Genomic DNA, 22,153 nt, shown 5'->3' on the forward strand with positions numbered 1-22,153 from the left:
TAGCTGGATGGGAATTCTTCATTATCTCTTTCAATGAAAAATGCTGATTTGCTGTAAGAATTTCAGACAATGAGCTGTTTCGTTTAAGTGAAGTATTTGTGAAAAATCACAAGTACAATAAGAAATATCTACCTTACTATTTACAAAAATTATAAGCATTGATTCTTTCAGCCAGAAAAAACCTTTTCTTTTGTGTAGGGATGATAAACTAGGTCAAACAAAACATTTCAGTGGAACACAGCTGATTTTTTTGCTGTTTTTTTTTGCAGAAAAAGATCCTTTGCCATTTACACTATTCTCTGATTCTATGAGATCTTAATTTTTGAGGCTGGAAAAATAATTTAAATATCACATCTTTTTGGATATGAAAACTATTTGCTGCCTAGCCATTCTTTCTAATAATGTCTTGATATTTCTCTCAGAAAGCTTAATTTAAAGCAAATTTCTCTGCATTTCTTTGTGATAGAGAGAAATTTGGTACCCTTACTTAGGATTTATAATTTGTTTGTTGGATTTTACCCCACCCCCGGGCTCCTTTGTGAAGAACTGTGGCATGATGTTTAATTTATGGTTTTCAGTAGCAAAAAAAAAAAAAAAAAGGAAAGAACAAATTCTGGAAATGTGCATTAAAACTATTCATGGTAGCTGAAAAGAGTCTGGAAAGCTCTGGCCCAATCTGCTTTCCATTTGTGACTATGTTGCATATTTTTTTTTTCTTTTTGTCTATTTATGACAGTTTTAAACTGTTACATGAAAGGTCTTCTTTAAATCCCTTGCCTTTTACTAGACCAAAGCCTCCAGACCATCACAAAATGGGTTGTTTTGAAAATTGAAAACAATACCATTAATCCTTAATATTGGGTGAAAATTCTTAACATTATTTTTCATTGTCTTAGTGTCTTTGGAAATTAAGTAGGAAAATCTTTCATGAAAAGCATCAAAGACAGACATATTGGAAGAAAATAAAATAAAGAAAAGATACTTGGGTATTAGAAAGCTGGAATGATGAATAATCTTCATCAAAGTCCGGGGTTTGGGTGAGATTTCCTATGTAAATCAGGTACTGAGATTTTTTTTTTTTTCTGAGGGAAAAGACTGTAACAGCAGGTTTCTTTGTCTCCAGTTAGTCCTTCACACTTATCCAAGTTGTGTGGAGAGATTTTGGTTATTTCTGGTTGAAACTGAACAAACTTTGAGTTGATCACCTTCTCAAAACCTTGAAGAAAGCTCCTCAGGAGTAGAAACATAAAGAAACTTTTAGAGATAGTAAATAATTGGGTGGGAGACTTTTTTCTTCCCTTGCTATTAAGATGGTACATTCAACCTTGTTATTTAGCTAGAAAAATTTGATTTCCACCAAGGAATCACATGCTAATACTTTATTAGTGCATTATGCAGCCATCACACCAGGCCATTGTGGGGAGCAGCTCTGATTGCACTGTAGCTTACCAGTATGACCAAATGAATCAAGGGGACTCAGAACTGTTTGATGTGGCCTCCTCTAAAATTACTAAGGTCATTTGCAAGTCCTTTGCAGTTCCGATTTCAGTCCACTACCTATGGTTATCCATTAATCAGATACTTATAAATATGCAAGGAATTGAGAGGGAGCTTTAATCTGTAAGCAACCCATCTGCAAGAACCTATAATTAGGGCTGCCATATTTCTAAAGGTGTCAGACCTGCTGAGCATGTGCACCCCAGTGGATGTGTGTTAAACTTACCAAATGACTGCAAACCCTAGGCAAATATAGCATAATCTTGAAATATGTCCAGAACAAACAGAGCATGTCTGGAAAAACTCATTTATCTATAGTGGCCCTAACAACAATGCCTTACGTCAGGGAATTATGGGAAAACCCAGTATTATTGTCATAAAAAGATATGGAATTTCAGTCTACATACAAGACTAACCAAATAGCTCTGTGTAACCATGAGAAGCTGAGATTTTTGAATCCCACCATTTCTTGAAAGGAGACAAGGAGGACTTAGAAATCACCCGAGGTCCTGTTGTTGTGTGTGAATTTGGTCATGTTATCCACTGGGTTAACAGGAAAGAACATGGCAAGTTCTAGGAGAGAGACGGGTCCTACACCTAGACAGTGAGAGCAAAGACATACCTTGGATTCTGTCTGTTTTGAATTTTGAATCTGCAAAAATAAAAATGATACTTCAAAACTTGACAGTAGCTTTCAGTGTTCATTTCATCCCCAAACTGCTGTTAATTGTGGCTGTTTAGCGTGTATATGTTAATATCAATGCAGTGCTTCTGAACTTGCTCTGAATGTCCCTGTTGTAGAATGTTGAACAGTTTTTATCTCGGTTTTGATATTTAAGTCCCCATTCTGATTCTTCAGCAGAATAGCAATTGAGTTTACAACCTCTTTCACAGCACTTCTACAATACAGTTTTTATTACAAATGATGCCACTTTAGGCAGGATAGACACAAGCAAACTGTAAGCTCAGAATTGCCCATTGTAATCAAATTGGCTATTTTCCAAACAATTCACAGTTTCTGTCCCAGTGTGACCTTTCAGAGCCCTGCACTCAGCAAAATAGGGGTATATTACCTTTCATGCACTACTGTTCATTTTCAGGAGAAAGCCAGGATTATTGTTCAAATTCCATGCAATTACACCTGAGCACCTCATTGTTTTCAGACAGAGGGCACAAATGACTTGGGTCAGCATTTGGCACAGAGATGTGTCCGGCCTTACACACAGCAGGGCAAAACCAGAAAGCGTTAAAAGCACACACTGCAATAAATAAGAGACAAACTGAATGCCTAAAAAGAGAATTGATATTATTGCCCAGTTTGTCCAGTTATTCTCATGAAGCCTTGCTGATGCTTTCCAGAGGTGTAATTGGACAAAATGCATATGTTGGAGGTGGAAGGGACAGAGAAGATAACTTGTTTAATGTGTTTACCTGTTACCTAAACATGTAAAAGAGAAAATGAGATCTGGAGTTAGGGGTCCTTTAAGGTGGGGTACTTGGGCTCTAGGCTGTTTCCATTTTCCTTTTTTTTCCCCCCCAGCATTATGGCTGTTCTTAGAAATCCTCAGGTTTATATAAATACTTTAAAAAAATTCCAAACAATGGATTGCCCAGTAGAAAATTATTTACATGAAAACTCCTGCCTAAGCATAATTTTTCCTGAGATGACATCTGTTTTGAAAATACAACACAATTCCATGTCAGATGTAAAAGTAACACCCTCATCCTCTTTTTTTTTTTTTTTTTTTTTTGCTGACACCAAGAGATACATAACCTGATGACAGTATGTGGCTGATAGCTGTATCAGTCAATCCTAAATAGTCTATAAATCCATATACAGTGTAAAATATCATTCATTTATGTTATTGGGAATTTTTACAATACAATTTTATGTAACCATTTTTGTTTTTCCCTGTCCAGAACCGTCTTCCCTGGTGAATCTGGAAACAGTCTCTGGTTGTACAGAGCCACTGTGTATTCCACTCTCGGATTTCCCTAGAGTATAAGTTATGATATATCAGCATTGTCTTTGAGGTCTACCAAATCTGTGGATATGCAATATGCTGAAGTGTGGAGATGGAATGAAGTTGAAAGGATTTATGAATAAAATGTAAGTGGATGATACGTCAAACTAAAGCACAAATACTGCATTGTCTAAATCGAAAGAAATCTCTCCTTTTGCTCAAGTAGGAGTAGTAGCAGTAACAAAAAGCTAGGATTATTGTGACCTTTGGTCTGGGGCTCAGCTGTTATCTGAGCGTGGCACACGGAGCTACTGGAATACTTTCTTTCCACATGATGGTCACAGATGAACTTTGGTGAGGAAAATATATACCCTACTGGGTGGGGAGTCTTACAGATCCATGTGAGAAACTTTGCCAACTCTAAGTGATCCCCCACAACCTACAGCACCTACAAAAATGAATAAGGTTTTCAATCCAAAATTATTGATAAATGGAAAGTGCTATTCTGCCCCTGGCATTGTCAATTTTCTCTTCCTTTTCAGGGAACCTGATTATTCACGCTTAGTATATAAACATAGTGCATGAGGTAAATAGGTACCAAGGCTAGTGCTGGTTTGGAACATAGATCATCATTTTACTTACTCCCTTACATCATTTAACTCTGTTCTGGTGACCCTGGGACCTGGTAATACACACTGCAACCAATAACCATAACTCCATGATCCGTATAGAATACATGAGGGATGGTGGCAAGTGTGTAATTTATTACCTTCTGTAGTGCTGTGTTATTATTATGTGACTGTTATAGCATTCATAGTTTGACAGATTCCTATTAGACAGTCAGTCAGAGTATGTAGTGTATTATTTTACCAATACCTGATGCATATCAATAAAGTGGGTGAACACTGCTATAAAAGAACAGCTGAATTGGCTTGCATGTTGTAATCTCCCATTCTGAGTTCTCATCTGAAACATCAGTTTAAGATAACTGATACTTCTGTAAGGTTTAGAAAAGTCTGGGTAACTTTCTTCCCCCCTTGTCCTGAATCCCTAAAAAGAAGTGTCAAAATAGTACAAGACGTTATTTTCACCCTACTATCATAAAATAGCAGAAGCAAAATTTACGAGAAATCTTGTTCTCACAAGATTTCCAGCCCATTAACTCAAGAATCAGATTGTTTGGATTAAGGTTTGTGCAAACAGCCGAGCTTTTCAGGTGCTTATCCTAAAGGCATTGAACCAAATCTCCTGAGGTTTCCCCACATACTTAACATATTATGCAAATATTTACTATATGCAGAGAGGAGAGCAAGATGGGAAAAGTCTCCTTGTCCAGGACAAGCAGAATTAGTTATTGCTGGATGAGTAAAACTGACATGATTTCTGCCGGCTGGATGAAAACATCAAGAAGGAGAAGAGGCACAGAGACTACCACTGGGTTGAGGGTGACTAAGAGGCTGAAAAAGCCTGGACCTAGAAAACAGTGAGATGCTGGAAGGTGAGAAGAGGAGATGTAGCTGCATATAGCTATTAAACAGTCTGGCAAATTATGGGAAATACAGAGGTAATATAAGAAAAGGATATGAGCAGGGATAGCTGTGAATCTGGGCAGGGGAGCTGGATAATACAACCCCTGTGCCTGCATGTGGCCCAGAGGTGAGCTCACAGCTAGTGGCCACAGCAGAGCTGAGCATGAGGGTGTCAGTCCTCTAAGGGACAGATGCCACTGCCATTCTCCTGGGGACAGAATAACTGCCTGGAGACTGTTAGATCTCTGCTTGTGCACTTCATCCTCCTGCGTTTCTAAAAGAGAGAAAGGATAGATCAGCCAGCAATGTTTATTTCAGGATTGTGAGGCATAATGTTCTGATTAGACAAAGTACATCTAAAGAGTAGCAATCAAAATTTAAGAAAATACATAGAGGAAAAATGCATGTTGTCCAGATTTTTTTTCCTGTTATTTCCAGTGCACAGGTAACCTGACAACACGTTGTATATAATTCAACCATTCTGTCAGTTTTTAGTAGGAATGTAATCACTATGATCTTACAAATTTTAATCAAGGTGTCTGAAACAACGCATTTGTTATTATATAGATTCTTACCCAATGCTTTGCAGCAGTATGTTAACAAGATGATATGAAGTGTAAATCTTTAAAAATAAACAGTCTGTGAAAAGACCAGTGCATGAGTGGAAGTAGCATAGACAGAAGGGACTGTGTATAAGGTAGTTCTGCTGATCCTGCTCCTGAGGGGTAATATAATAAAAAAGTACCAGCACAGCTGTGTCCTTTCACAACTTCATGAACAGTCAAGCAAATAAAGTATGATACTTTATGTTACTTCATGATGAACTGCTAAGCAAAAATGTAATCATCAAGGGATATAGAGAGACTCTTTTTTTTGACTTGACTAAAGGAAATTTCTGCAGACACTCAAAGAACTGGTGGAAAGAGAACAGAATTGTATGAAGTCATGTGGGGGAGTCAAAGTGCTACTTGAAATTCTGGTTAGCTGACCTGAGCTAAAAGAGAGGGTGAGCTTCTCCCCACCTAACTTCAGATATTGATATGGTAATCATTTAGGGATTACAGTCACCATAGAATGTCTTGATACTGTATAGAGAGGAAAAGGCATTTTTAGGGAGAGATTCTTTTTACTGGTTTTAGGTGTCATCTGCAGGATAAGATGATTTGTGACCTCATAATCATTATTCTCATCAGTGAATATAAGGTTCAGCAAAAGTGACTACACTTAAGGAGATGTTTAATCAGAAGAATATTTCCCTCTCCCTCACCACCGATGTTAACATTTTATTCATTGTATCTTGCGTCAACTATGGCATCACAATATGTTCTGCATGAAGGTACTCAAATTTTTGACATAAAGTCACAGGAGATACTTTGTTTTCTGGTCAGCTTGGCAAGCTGCCCAGGGAAGTGCTAGAATCACCATCCCTGGAAGTATTCAAAAAACATGTGGATGTGACACCTGTGGATATGGTTTAGTGGTGAACATGGCAGTGCTACGTTAACTATTAGACTTGAAGATTTCAGAGGCCTTTCCAATCTTAATTGTTCTATGATTCTATGATTCTGTTATTTTTTATAAGTTCTACCAACCTCAGGTGACTGGCAAAAAATACGCAAGTTACACTTCATTCTTCCACAGAGTGCTTAAAAATCGGTTTGAGAGGAACGTGCGCGGGATGCTCCTCTACACAGTTTTTGTCCTTATTTTTGATACTAAATAAAACATTTTTCCTTGGTTGCACACCACTGTTTTTTCATTTTGATACTACACTAGACAGACTAAGGAGATATGCAGAAAGAAGAGTGGAAGATCATTATCGCAGTGTCTCCTGTGAATCTATGTGCAAGATGAAGCACTGTGGGGTGGGACAGTGCTGTCAGTGGGATTGGTATTGTCACTCCAAAGTGTCTGCCCTGCCTCTCCCACAGACATGGTAACTCACAGACATTACTTTCAGAAAGAATTTCAGCACAGACCAGCTACCAGAGTAGATATTCAAAGTCCCTAGCAGTCCTGTACACCGAATAACTTCAGTGATAATTGCCATTTATATGGATCTCACTGTGTTCTTGCTGTCTCTTCTGCAGCTGCCTCTACGCAGGCAGCTGAGACAAACTCTTCAACAGTGCAGCTGAGCTAGAGAGCTCACATGTGTGTGGTACTCTAGGCTGAGGAGGTGGAAAGACTTTAAAGCCCTAAAATTTATCCATGATGTGTTGTTGATATTAAGTGTGCCTCAGAAAACACAAGCCCCCACTAAATAGGAAGGGGTCTGTTGCATCACTGAAAGAAGTCCTCGGAAATCTCAGAAAAACATATACTATAATCTTTCCATTATAGAAAGAACCAGCTCAGTCTTAAAAGTATGATTTTTTTTTTCCCCCATAGAAGGTGCAGGTGCCTGTAAAGAGTTATTAGAAAGTGCAGTTAATTAGAAGATTTCCCACTTCTAGCTCATGATCCCTAAATTTCACCACTACTGAGTGCTTAGAGAAGTATTCAGGTCTGGGTGCATTCTAGCTGGAAGCACATAATTGAAGCAGCCTTAAATCATACATCAAATGTCCTCAACCAAACAGCAGATACTCCTCACTATTTCTTACTGACCACTTTATTGAGCCCCTCACTCAGCACTACGCTTCTGAGTTTCTCTTTGGAGATGGCCACATCTCTTCCCTGACTGTGTGGAGATGCTAATTTTGGATTAATTAAAGCTGAGGCTAAATATCCATTTGTAGCTGCTGTAACATTTAATGCAAACATCTTGAGTAGGCACTCTGGTTCTCGCTCTTTTTCATTTAGTACTCTTCATAAATGTTGTGGAAACCAAGAATGGAGAAACTCAGTCTATATTTTTAAGCCTTCATCATAAGGATTAAAGTTTCAACCAAACCAGAACTGGTACATAGCAATAAGCTGGTACTTAATTATTTGTTCTTATTGCAAAATATAAGTTTTAGATCTAAGAAGGGCTTCCTCATCTGTATGGAAACATGCTTCTCAAAAGAGAAAACTAAAAAATATAGTTTTCTCCAAAATAGTTCTGTAAGCTTTTTTTCTCCTGAGAAATTTACTGTATAGAGCAGTTCAGCTAAAAGTGAAACTTTCTATTTGTTGAAGGAGCCAGCAATATTTATTCTGAATCAGTACAACAGCCCTCCTCTCGTGGGAAGGATTCTGGGCCAAATGTCATGTCCATGATATGATGCTGAGTAGAATTACGGGGCCGTGGCTCACATAACATACCCTTTCCACCAACCAAAATGAAACGTGTCATTGAGGAAGGATAAATGGCAATCTTTGGCTGTCATGCACTAGGATCTTATTATAGACAGAGAGATAATGAAACTAATGTATCCTGAGGCAGTGTTATTTAAAAGAGTATCAGAACAGGAGAATGTGCACTGAATTTCATTTGCTGAGGCTTCTTTCTGCTGTGTTTGGGGCTAAGTTTCAGCAAACAATACAGAGACTTAGTTCTTCAGAAGTGAAGTGGTGTTTGGGCAGCTGGCAACAGGATAAGGCTGTACAGGGTTTGCACACCTATTTGTGAATTTTTTTTTCTGCCAGGAAATGTATGTGTATTTATGTGACCCTTTTTTATCACTCAATCAGTCCTCCACTGAGGTAAACAAAGTAGAAGGCAATCTGGGAGGAACTGAATCCCCACAAATTCTCTGCAAAATTATTATATTTGTTAAGCAAGTTGTAGAGAGGATCGAAACAGCTGATCCAGAGACTAATAAGGTTAACTGATGCAATTTTTGAAGATAATCAGATGTGACAGAAATGAAGCTCCTCTTATACCTTACTGAGAGTATATATGTTTGGTTTTAGATACATTTTTGGATATGAGGTATTACCTCATGCCTGTTCCCTTCTGATAGACTAGTGTTTTCACTGTGCCAGTTAAGACACCTGCATTTATTTTAGGACTCCATGTGTAAGCAATCTGTAGGCTGCACTTCAATATCTGAGTGGGTACACCATATCTCTCCAGCAGCTGACATAACCTATTGTTATGTTCAGGAAGCATGTTAGTCCTCATAATTAGCACAGTTCTGGGGTCCATACAGATGAAGAAATTTCATACACCTCTTAAGTTTATTCGTGATATTTTTTTCTTCTTCTGTCCACCTTTATTTCCTCTCACAATATCTACTCTGCATAACTTCCTCCTTATGCTTCAAATTCTATGGTGTCAGTGACAGTTATAAAGGGAATAATCTGAGAGAAAAATTTTGATATGGAAAAGCTTTCTTAGCAGGGTATGTTTTCATTTGATTGATACAGGAAAGTAGCTTGAAACCCACCTTATTCTGTTCAAACTTTGATGTTTTTATGATCTCAGGAGTTTTAAAAAAAACTGTAGAAGGCCCCATGCCCACTGGTCTACATGTCATTTACTATCTGCATGAAGCTGCTACTCAGAAACATCACTAGGACTGAATAAGTTCTCTTATGCTGTGCACACTTCAAATATACAAAAGGTGACTCCTGTCTCCAGAGTTTAAGCTTCCAATCTGACTGGCTTACTAGCATGTTATAATAGTCCTGCCTCTGGCATGCTGATTTGTGGCCTTGATCAAATCACTTAGCCTTTTACTTACTTAAAAAAAATAAATCAGTCCTGCACTTGAATGCTTGATAAGTCAATAGAATCACTCACACATGCAGAGGAAGTGTGTAGGACTGAAACCTCAGCCATGCAAACAACATCCCCTTCCTGAGGAACCTATTTTGCTTTATCTTCTGGCTGAGCTCCCTGGGTAAAAGCTTCTTCCTCCCTTTATATCAAAATGAGTCATCCTAAAAGTCCCTCCACCTCTGGACCTCAGTATTTAAACTACCTGATTTCTTTGTGTTGATTCAGATTTGGGAGAAAGCACAAGATGAGTTCAAGTAGCATATCTGACTGGGTGACAAATTTGATTAGATGGCATGGATGTCAGCAAGATTGGAGCAGAGTGAGCTGCAAATCTTTGAAATCATCTTACCTGTGACTAGAGAGATCTATTAAGACATATTGCCTTAATCCTTTTATTTCTGGACTTTGAGCTACAGGCTTGGCATTGAAAACCAGAGGATACTAGTTCTTGTCTCTGCAGACTGATACCCTTAAAAATTTTGGAGACGTGTAGTTAAAACACACTGACTCTTCCAGATGAAAGGTCAAAAGTGGGCTGTTGACACCATCTCTATGTTGTTTTTAAAAAAAGATTTCAAGAAAAGAGGATATTTGGGTGAAGGTTAGGACCAGAGTAGTGGGTACAGAAGGAAAGATTGTAAACATTAGGAGCAAATGGAATAGCATTTGGTTTCAGTAGCAAATACTCACCTTGAAGGAGCAGCACTGAAAAAAACAATTGCGAAAGAAAATCTTATATTTGATGAGGAAGGAACATATATGACGGGAAGACTTTCCACAGACAAGCCATGGAACAGGATAGATGACTGTAGCAGCTAAGCTGTGAATAAAGTGAAGTCGAGGAAAAGTACTGCTGGGAATCCTAGGTGGAAGAGGATGTTGTAGTGTTAGAGCTCTGTAGAAGTCTCTGGGTGAGAATGCATAAATATTTAGAAATGGGAAAAGAAATAGGAGTGAGCACTTGGATGCTGAAAAGAGTAAGAATACTACAGCAGTAAAAAACATCTTGCTTCTTTAGAAAAGTCTTCTTGACAATATAACTGTCCGCAAAGTTGAAAGCTACTTAAATACTTCATCTGCTTTTCAGTGTTGGCCATGTAAACCATTTCACGTCACAACTCAGTGAAGACCTGACTTCTACAACAGTTCAACACGATTTGAAAGAGGTCTCTGAGGACAAAGGCTAAAAGCATATCCTGTGAGCTTTAGCACAATATGTACCTGTAGGCACCTCTCATCCTTCATAGGTATTTGTCTAATTGCACTTATTTATTAATCTGAAATGTAAAGTGTCCAAGAAGACATTGGCAATTTAAGCTGTTCTCTCAACCTTCCCTGAAGGTTCATCCAAAATAGACCCTGAATATTTGTCATTTGTCAAGGATTCAATAATTGGCAGGAAAGGATGGCTTTGGGCACATGTTTCTTCTCTCCCAAATGTTGTGATCTTGTTTAGCTTTGTACTGTCATGTCAGCTTCTTCTGTACTTGCTAGGGTTCAACTTGTATCTTGTGATGGTGCTGCAGAAGGTATTGTCACCTTGAGCACTTTCCACTCTTCCCTCATGCTGACTGCTGTTTCCATGGAAGTCTGTGATGTGTCTTATTCAAAGTATAATTTGTAGAATGTTTGCTTAGAACAGAGGAAGGGAAAAATAACTTCTTCAAGGCAGAGAAGAAAGAAAATATACTTTAAATTGAAAAAAAAGTCACCCTCTCTCTAAAACTTCATCCTCAACTCTACTAAATCCCCAATTAATGCCAGTTCTGTTTAGGATGGAAGTGTTCAATGACAACATGAAGGAAGACATGTCAGGTCACAAATACAGAACATGAAATATTTCTACTTTTCCTAATTATCACCCAGCCTTACAAAAAAACAGATGGAATCTCTTTCAAAGCCTTGTGTGTGTGCCCATGTGTGTGCATATGTATGTCTGTCTTATGAATGGCTAATTCAAATCAAACTTGGGATTCTAGTCAAGACAACAGCTTCACTGACTGAACGAGCTTGTTTCTGTACACTTATCACTACCAAAAAGAAGAACTGCAATCAAGTTTCATTCAACTCTAACGAAAAAGAATAAACCCCACACTTTCTAATAACAGCCCACTATGCAGTACTTGCCTGTATGACAAACATACGGAGTAGCACATACTCTGGACTTGATTCTGTTTGAAAATTCACAACTGTAGCATCTGTAGCCCAACTAATGCAACTAAAATCCCAACCAACCTTTCCCCTTTCTCCTTATCCTTGTTACAGGGCTACAGGGTCAATCTTTATTCATGCATAATAAGCAGAGAGATCCATGTGCTTAGGCAGGTATGCACAGCATGAGCTACTGCTGTAATCCAGATCCTCGACAGCTGTAGTGGATTATCCAAAAGACAGTGGTGCCTACACCCATTCCTTCACCTCAGCTATACTGAGAGTGTTTTAAGTATTGCAGAAAGATAGTTCTGGCCTTTTTCAAGACCTTGCGGTGTAGTTCATTACTATGAAGCGTCAGGAATTCAAAGAGAGGAACATGTGAGAACAAAAGTAGGTGCCTACAGATTGCAGCAGTAGTGCTGCTAATTGGGACACTTGCAAAACAGTGTCATATGTGTCATTGGTTTTTCCTATCTGCCAGAAACACCCCCAGAAAAATATAAAATGCTAATCTGTTTTTTTCCCAGCTTACAGCTGTTTTATAGTAGGCTGCCTTTCTTGTCCCTCAGAGTGAATATTGTCCAGAAGCATTTACAGGCAAAAATAGTCTCCCAGGACCCCTGACACTGGGACATGGGCATTAAGCAAAAATAAAACAAAGGAATCCCAGATGCAATAGAATGAACAGTTAAAAGGCAGGGAGGTAACATATGAGCTTCTCTGCCTTGCTCCAACTGGGTGACACACTAATAGGTTTCTTATTCTGCTTTCTTCTGCTAAGAGACTGGAAGACATATGTCAGTTTTCCACCTTAACTGTTCATTTTCTAGTTTGTTTGGATTTATGTCATAACCTTAATGGGATTTAAATGGAATTTTTATATGTGAATAATACACTGCATTAATGCAAGAACTTTAGGTTGCCGTGCTACCAGCTTGATTTGCATAAAGGTTTTTAAATATGGAAGAAGAATAGCCAGGCTATTGTAGATGGCAAAGTGAAAAACAAAAAGACACTGGCATAATAGTTAGAGAAAGAGACAATTCCCCCAAAACACTGGCTTGTGAAAGGGTTAATTCTCTGACTCTTAGGTAGACTGGGTGTGAGAGAAAAGCCTGGAGGTCATGCTAGTCATGAATATTTAGTTGCTGGAGGGTCAGGGCTGGATTAAATGGTGAAGCAGAAAGGTCAATGTCACAGATTTATACTTTAACATAAAACATTTTCTGTTCTAGTGTACTGTCTGTGTTCTGCAAATGTAAATTGTCTGTGTCAATGTGTAGCTCACATGACAGCTACACACACCCCACACACTGGTTTGCAGAAGTGTCTGTTTCCTTTAAGTATATGCTACGTGGTAGATTTTGAGATATCATCTAAAATAATAAGCCCAGTATGGTGTCTTACATTGAAAAGCGTGCTATTATGCAATTACGTATTACATATATTTAATACACATTATGTTGTCCTTCTATTTCCAAGTCCTTGTTTACCCTTGAGTATATCAAGTAAGAGTAGAAGAATACTCACCCCTTTGTTACTATTACTTATTCAGAAGGGGAATTTGGGGCACAAAGAGTTCTGAAGATTTGTCCTGACAAATTTTTTTTTGTGGCAGTGCTGGGAGTTGCAGTGCAGCTCTTCTTCCTCTTGGTGCTTTACCTTAAACTTCTGCCTTATCATCCATTTGGTTTTCTGAGCCTCAGCTGCGTGTGAGCAGTTCTGAGTTCCCGATGGTAGTGCAGTCAGTGAACTTTCTTGTTGGCGTGTTATTCATTCTTAGTGTACCATTATTATTTTTAAATGAATTATGTATATAACACACTTGGTGTACAGACTACTCTACATGTGAATAATAAAGCACAGTCTTTGCTCAGAAGAGCTGACAGTCTAAGGGATTGATTCAGTAAACACTTATTCATGGGTGATTTGCTTAGCTTCCTATCATGAGTAATCTGTTGATCTGGCCCCAAACAAATTAGATAGCTTGAAAAATAAGAACAATAGGGCATGCTAGGTAGTGAAGGAGGGAAGCAATGAGACACAACAGTACATAAAGACTTAGGAAGAAAGAGGATAAACACAAGCTGGTTTGGATTTGATTCAGTTCTCAGTGACAGTGTCTGCTATAAAGGATGGAGCTTGCACTCTGGAATGAAGTGAGTCAGGTTTCCCCCAAACCTTACATTTTGCTGTGTGTTCAGCCTGTCCTCACAGCAAGTGATAGCCTTGTCTTGACCTAATTATTTTCCTTCAGGGTCCATCCTCTGCAGTTTCAGAGGAGTCTTCTCCATGGTCTTTTAAAAGTGGGTGAGACAATATACCCACACAGCTTTGAAGAGCTCGGAGTGGGCTGTGCTAAACCACACTGTTTGCAAACTGTTGGCAATTCCAAGGATGGTCCGGAGTTCAATTAGAGGGACACTTACTTTTCACGTGAATGAGTTAGTTTCTTGCCTGTGGGAAGCACAACTGCAGCAGCCAGGTGTAGGTATGACTTTCATGTGAAAAAAACTTTATCAGGGATGATACTACTTTGGACTTGAGACCTGGCTCTTTATCTGCTGCAGAAGCAGAATGTGCAGTGCCTGGGTGGCAGAACATTGGTCTTGTGCTCTCTCCTGGGATTCCTGCAGAGTGAGGAGTCAAGCACTAATTCTGAGTTGTGAGATTTCATGTACTGGTGCACATGAGCTGAAAGCACTTTATATGGATAGAGTCCTGGATAAGCACTGTTTGAGTATGGTTAGTTTCTGTTGAATAGTAGTATTTAGTTTTTACTTAAAGAACCTGTTTGTCTTCCCATAAGTGGTTCTTGGACTTGCAGAGGTCACCACTGACATTCTTTTCATGGGTTCTGCGTTTAAAGGCTACAGTAATGTATCAAGACCTCAGCATCAAGAAAAGAAAACCATGCATTTTTGTCTTGGAGATGGTACAGAGCAGATTATCAGTGCAGCTGGGACAGTGAAGGGCAGAATGGAAGTACCTGTAACTGGCTTTGGAAGCCTTTGACTGATGTAGTTAATAACATACTCCTTATAGACACCCTTGAAGCAGTTTCCTGGTACCTGGCTTTTGTTCACATTTTCCATGAGATCTAGGCTAAGGGATCTTGACAAGAAAAGTCCACATATAAATATGGGCAAAATGATCGTCTCAAATTATTATCCAAGGTGCTTATATCACCAGCTGATGTTGTTTGCAGAATGGAAAGTGTCACGGATGGCTCAGGAATAAAAATATGGTATCTGTGCAGCTGACCATTGTGCTGGAAAAGGGATAGATGTATTTGGCTAAGTTTGTCCCAGATGTAAAATTTTTCTTTAATGCTGAAGCAAGTCAGTTCTATTATTATTTTAACATAGAAGTAAGTGGAAAAATGAAGCAAAGTATGGGAAAATCTCAAGGTGTTATGCAAAATAAAGTATTGATTGTGAAAATCCTAAACCTAAACTTGCTTGCCTTCTTAAATTTCTTCTTTGTCATGTCTAGTACTTGTAAGAAAATATTTCTTCCTGCTCTTACATCAAATAAAACTAAAACTTCCCACTACAGAAAACTATCATTTCCTTTTATTTTTTTTTTTAACAGGAAATATATATCTCTTAAAATCTGCAGGGATAAAAGTTTAATTATGTCTTAGTTGCTTGCTGTGATTTTGAAATCAGTGCTTTAGTCTGAATAAGCACTTGCTGAGTTATAAAATGACATGATGAATATTTCTATTTCTCATCTTAAAATCTAGGTTTTGTAAGGTAATTGACAATAATGGAGTTGACACTAGATTAACAGAAGTGACCTGAAGTTGATATCAAGAAGGTTTTTTTTTTTTTAAAGAAATGAATGAATTTTTTTAAAGAAGGACCATATTGTGAGAGAAAATACACCTGCAGCACTAAGGATTCATCCATTCATGCTTTGCGTAACAATAGAGCTGCAGATAAAGATATGTGAATAAGCTAAAATCCACATAAGCACTTCTTATCCTGGCAGAATTTTATGAAGACCAGGCTGTTGGACTGTGTAGAAATAAACTATAAAAAATGAACTCATACAGAAATAAAAAGTTTAAACACAGATCCTGTGAATAGATCAGTCCTAAGAACAGTAGTGACTTCATGACAAAAATGACAGATGAAACTGGAGGTCAACACTGAAATGCTGGAGGGACTCTGGACCACTGTCAGAGAGAGGGGCAGAACGCAGGGACCTCTGAGGAGAGACAGGGACATTGCTAATGGGTGATGGCTGGACAGATAAAATCGGACCTGATGTGAGTGACTTGGATAGAAATTGGCTGGGGAGTCTTGATGGAGCTTACTTTTTGACAGACAACTCTTTGATGGCAGGGTCTATCACTAGAAATGTTCTTATTTTATGGCCTCCCAGTTGGGGTAGATGTGGTACATTGTTTAGACTATATGTCCATGCATTTCTGCCATACTATAAGTTTGTATTGATCCACAGTGCACTCAAATCCTGCAGTGCCTCCATTTTTAATGCCAAATCTTCAATTATTTAATTAATAAGTCTCTGAATGTGAATGTTTTAAAGTATGCTTCTGGGCTTGTGAATAGGCCACTTACATTGCCTCCCTTGCAGATTCTCTCCTCAGAGAGAGACAGAAACGAGCATGTTCAGAAAGATTTCTTTACCCCGAGACATGGTAATTCCATGTCATGAATCACACAAACTTCTTCCCTCTGAGTTTCCAGCCCCCTTTCGGCTCAGAACATAACAAAAAATGTACTTTAAAGATGGAAATAATGACTCTGGAGTCTGAAAACTAGTCTCTGGAGTCTGAAAAAGGTTTTGAGGAATGAGACCAGGAACTACTGCCCAGAAAGGATGAGAATCAGCTGTACCACCCTCTGCAAGTTTTGTCCCTGCTCCAGATAAATCTGGAGAATTGCAGAGGCTCCACACGCCCTGGCATAACCATTTGATTTTCCTCTGATTCTTCATCACAGTAACTGGTGTTTGGCACATGCTTTTTGCTTTGTATTATATGAGTTGTCTCAGATAGATTGGTAAATGCAAAGATCAAAGTTTGAGACTTTCTTCTGACCAGAAAGCTTTTAGAGTTTAGCTTCCTGCTGAGCAATCCTGATATATAAACAATCAATTGTGCTAACTCTCACTGCTTTAAGGGAAAATATCTAATCACTAATTCAAAACATTTCCCTCTTGCCTGGAAGAGTCTTTCTTTTAGAAACTGAGGGGGCATACAGGAGGGTGAGCAAGATTGTAACACTCCAAAAATATTTTAGAGAAGAGTTGTTTACTGGTTGTAGTATGTACTGTAATGCTTTTCTTAGATCTCTGTAACTCTTCTGTAACACAAACAAATTCAAATCCATCTCAACTAGATGGAAACCAGTTTTCTTGTAGTGTCCCATGTGTCTGATCTCTGGTTTATTTATATAAACATATTTCTTGCATCTTCTGTTTTGATCTCTAGGATTCGCTGACAACCATTTAACTAATGAGTCTAGAGCCTTGTAGCACAACATTCATGGCGGGCTGATAAGGGTGGCAGTCAGCATGCTGAGTGTGTATCCATCCTACCACCCCATACAAAGTAACTGGTGACAAAGTGAATGTCCTGAATGTCCTTTTGTATGGCATTTTTATTACGACATTGTTTCTAAATAGTGTTTTACAGTAACAGATTTTTTTAAGGGTTTGACAAAGATATGATAGCGATGAAATGAGTAAAAATAAGAAAGAGTGTTGTGGGATTCTAAGGCCACTTGGTTACCCAAGCAGAAACACAGAGCTGGCTCATCCACGAGCTCAAAGTGACTTCCGTCAAACAATGGTGATTTGTGCCAGCTGGTGATTTCTTACTTCCTGGTAGCCCTTTGTTTTCAGTTCTGCATTTACATATTTGGCTTTTTTGTGTTTACTGAACATGGGAGGATGTGTAAACTGGGAAAAGAAGTAGAGGAGTCACTTGATAAGGGCCATAGGAGGGGGCGTCACAGAGGGTCACAGAGCAGTATTTGATTTTGCTTGCATTCTCTCACAGAATTTTCTCTTGCAGTTCTTTGCCTCCTTGCTGATTTCTCTAGCTGAGATGTAGGTTTATAAAGTCTATTTTAGGGCTGATTATATGTTAGTAACAGGAATTTTTGTGTGCTTGTGGAGTTTGAATGAATCTTGGGATTTTGTACAGAATTACTATAACAGCCGTAAAGAAGAAATACAATAAATAGTATAGTCAGAACAGTTCATGGATCAGTCTATAAAATATGATTTTTTTTTTCCCCATCAGTTTCTCTAGCTGCTATTAGGAAGGTCTTAAGGTGGAAAAAAAGTCCTTCCAGTTGAGCAGTGGATTATGACCAGATTTCTTTCTCACTGAGTATTTCAGTGCCATACATAATTTTATTTATTGTCAGCTATTTCTTGTTGACTCCTCTTACTTCGTCTCCTGTCTGTATGTGTTACTGGCATGATCTCCTTTCTAACACATTGATAAAGTTGCAGACATGTATTGAAGTTTCAAATAATTTTTATGAGCTCAGTGATTATGTTATGACCTTAGAAAGAGATATACTGGGAATATCAAAATAGAAACAAAAAAATGTATTGGCAAAGTAAAGGCAAAACCAAAAGGAAAAGCAGAGACATTTCAACACTGAAGAATATAGTTCCTGGGATATATATATAATATTTTGATTTGAACATGGATTGATTGAAGACAGGATTTTTTTTTACCTGATTACTCTGAATTGGTGCTGAAATAAGTGGGATAAACTGCTTTCCCTTGGGATGGTGAATATGGTGGTGTTTAAAGAACTTCTAATAGGGATGCAATTCAGGCCTCAGTGGGTGCATAGATAAAAAGTGAAGTTTACTGAATGTAAATCTGTTTGGCCCTTCTAATAAGGTCAAGTTACCTCAAATTTATCTGCTTCTCAAAGGTACTTTGGGCCAAATGACCTATATCATTTGGGTGTGGCTTGGATCTAATGATTCTGGTGGTTTATAATCAGCTTTAATGCTCGTAGTTGCATCTTTCTTTCTTTTTCTTTGTTTCTTTTTTTTTCCCCTAAATTTGTAATTTTTTTTTAAAATTTCATAATACAAAAAAAAGCATTCAGAAAAAAAAATCTGAGTTAAAAAAAGTTTTGTACAGCTTTAGTTAAAACCTCATAGCACAGAGCTACCAAATTAAATCAAGACTACTTTGCTCAGGACATTTTTTAATGAACATAACCAGTAGGAAAAACATGCTTTTGTAACTGAAGCAACAATTTAAATACATAGTGAAAGAAGTCCTAGTTTATGTTTGAATTCTGTTAACCCAGTATCAAAAAGATAGGTCTTATGTTGCTGATCAAAATTAATCAAGGAATATATCTTTTCTTCAAATTCCTAGAAGTCAATTGTGTAATTTCTTACAATCATGTCAGGTACTGTTACAGAAAGCTGAGCTCTTGTGACTGTTCCAGACCTGTCTGATGTTACTGGGCAACCTGCCAAAGTCTCCTTTTTGTATGCCAAGATGGTAATTATTGACACTTCATAGGGAAAGGGTTTCAAGGAACTCACATCAATATTTCTTCCAGTCAGAAACTGGAAATGCTGCTATAGTAAAGAGATCTTGAAATCCTTGGGGATTATATTCCTGGACTGAAGGAATACTAGAGAGTACTAAGAAAGTTACCCTCAGGCAGACAAAACAGAACCAGTGTGCAGAAGCCTGGAGTGGAACTCAGGCAGAACTATTTGAAGAGAATAAATCTGGTGAGGAGTGAAAGTTGCTGAGAAAACTGTACGTGCAACATGTTGTTTTTTGGGATTGAAGGTGTATTATGAATCAGAACTAGTGCTCAGGAAGGGACCGAGAGGCTTAACTTTACATCTTGGGAGTAAGTGACAAAGCTCAGGGAAGGTGGCACCACACAGCAGGAAGGTTAAAGCCACCACTTTCTATGTTTTCAACTTTTTATATCACACTTGTGTGTGGCATTTGACTACTTGGGTTTTCCTAGCAGTCCAGGAATCAAATTAATTTTGTTTTGTAAGCGAGGTTTTTAGGGCGAGGAAGGGATGTCTTACTGGGTGAGCAGGTTTTAGACCAGAATGTGCAGTTCCTGGTCATTCTGATCCCTTTCAGGTGTGAATTTTAGCACTGGCACTAGCTGTTATGCTGGGATCCTCTCCTGCTTGTGTGAAATGAGTGTGCTTCCCTACACTCTGAGACCAACAGCTTCTCGGAGGGGTGCAGAGCTTTATGTAGATTGCCATTAAGAGTTCAAACCTGGTCAGCCCCGAGCCACATTGGTTTTAAAGAGAGGCTGACAGATTTGGGGTTGTTCAGTCTGGAGCAGAGAAGGCTCCGGGGATACCTCATAGAACCTTCCAGTACCTAAAATGGCCTGTAAGAAAGATGAAGAGGGACATTTACACGGGAATGTAGTGATAGGACAAGCGGTGATGGCTTTAAACTGAAAGAGAGTAGGTTTAGATTAGATGCTAGGATGAAATTTTCACAATGGGAGTGCTGAGGCACTGGAAGAGATTGCCCAGAGAAGTTGTGGTGTCCTATCCCTGAAAATGTTTAAGGCCAATTTGGATGAGGCTTTAAGCAACCTGGCCTAGTGGGAGGTGTCCCTACCCATGGTAGGGGACTTGTAATGAGATGATCTTTAAGGTCCCTTCTGATCTAAATCATTCTGTGCTTCTACAGTTTCTCTTCTGCACTGTTATTTGAATGCTTTAGATACTTGCATATGGCTATCACATCCTGACCCCTGATCACTGCTTTGTCAAGCTCCATATGCTTAAGAAGATGTTTAACTCTTGTTCTTCATTCCTTACACATCCCAGTGCGTGTCACTTGTAATGCTAGCAAGTAATTCCATAAAAAGCAGAAGTTACAAAGTTTGAATTCCTACTCATATTTGCGCATGATTTTGCTGATTTTTATTTAAAATGGAACTCTTATTTCAGTCCCTTCCTCAGTTAGAACTTCAAGAAGGTCTCTCTTAACTTGTCTGAAGAATACCAAGGACACTTAAACAATTTTCAGATTTGTTTGAAGTTACTAGATATGTTTAAAAGTTACTGAGGAAGGGAAACAGACCAACAGAAAGACAGGAGGATGAAGAGACACAGAGAGTTGTGTAAATCTTTAAGGAAGTTCTTTAAGAAATCCTTAAAAAAAAGTTAGAAAGAAAAGTTTATATGGTAACTGTTATACATTTATATGACAGCTGTTACATTCTCTGTATCTGTGTGAAACATCTTCATTGCAGTGCTAACTCAAGTAGCCAGACTGAAGCCCTACCATTTCAGGACATTTTAGCCCAATGAATAAGAAGGGCTTAATATAAATAACAATGTCATGTTTTAAGACAAACTAAAACTGATGATGATTTAGGCCAGAAAGGGCACCTTTAGCCGTGGTGGCTCACGAACTGATGGCCGTGCAGCTCAGATGGCTGCGTAGTGTGATTGGGAGGGTCAGCCAGGGACAGGGACCCTGTCAGCACCCCAAGCCAAGACACACCCTGCCTCTGCAGCTGTATGCCAGAAGCTCTGGCTGCGTGCTGTCAGCAAGAGTGTTTGTATTAGCATGGGATAGTCAAGTCTTCACTGCTTTATGAGCTGGAAGGTCACCTACACTTGATCTTCAATCTACCATACCCTGCCCTCCATTAAGTTAGCTGCCTGGAGCTTAAAGCACAGTTTAATCTGTGATAAAAACTTATGGGATTCTTCTCAGGGCCAGCACTGTAGCTATACCTCAAACTAATTCAACAATCCCCATGAGACAGCAGGAGTTTCTTGAGGAAGATACCTAATGCTAAAAATGTGTCTGTGCAGCCCAGAATAGCTCTTTATGGTGCCACAGTAGGAGGCTGAAAAATTCATAGCACTAGGTCAGGGATGGGAAGAGACTGGTTTAGTGAAAAGGGCTGTGGATTTTGTTGTTGGAGAGTAACAAATGAGTGTGTAGTAATCATTCTTATTAATGCTGAGAGCAACTATCTTACTGTAGTTTAAAAACCTGCTCACTGACTCTGCGAAAAACTCTAACAAAGAAGTAGACGAGGGGAGAGAAAGGTGATGATGCTGTCACTGCAGAAATTATGCCCAAGGGGATAAAAGCCTATGCTGTCTATAGTGCATGTTTGGCTTGGTACTGAGCCCAGAAACCAACTTGACTAACTGCTTGTCTGGCCTCTGGTCCAGGCTGAAGTGCAGTCACCTCCTCAGCAAGGAGGTAGTATGCAAGGGCTCCTTAAGCCAGCCCTCAGCTATTAGTTACTATCTCACATTTCCTGTTATTCAGCCTGACATCTAACAGGCCGTTTTAGGTCCTTCATTATGGTCTAACG

At 38.7% G+C, this 22,153-nt stretch overlaps 1 long non-coding RNA gene across 1 annotated transcript in view; it reads left to right on the forward strand.

Annotated features, from left to right (window-relative positions):
• The first annotated feature begins 3,573 nt into the window (after window positions 1-3,573).
• LOC114068334 overlaps window positions 3,574-22,153 on the forward strand; it is a 40,316-nt gene continuing 21,736 nt past the window's right edge. The window contains exons 1-2 of the long non-coding RNA XR_003573570.1: window positions 3,574-3,607; window positions 10,729-10,888. This is a non-coding gene — a long non-coding RNA (uncharacterized LOC114068334). The remainder of the gene's footprint in view (window positions 3,608-10,728; window positions 10,889-22,153) is intronic.

Source organism: Empidonax traillii, unplaced genomic scaffold (assembly GCF_003031625.1).
Source record: "Empidonax traillii isolate 1590-97213 ecotype Southwest subspecies unplaced genomic scaffold, ASM303162v1 scaffold24:size2376012, whole genome shotgun sequence".
Lineage (NCBI taxonomy): Eukaryota > Metazoa > Chordata > Aves > Passeriformes > Tyrannidae > Empidonax > Empidonax traillii.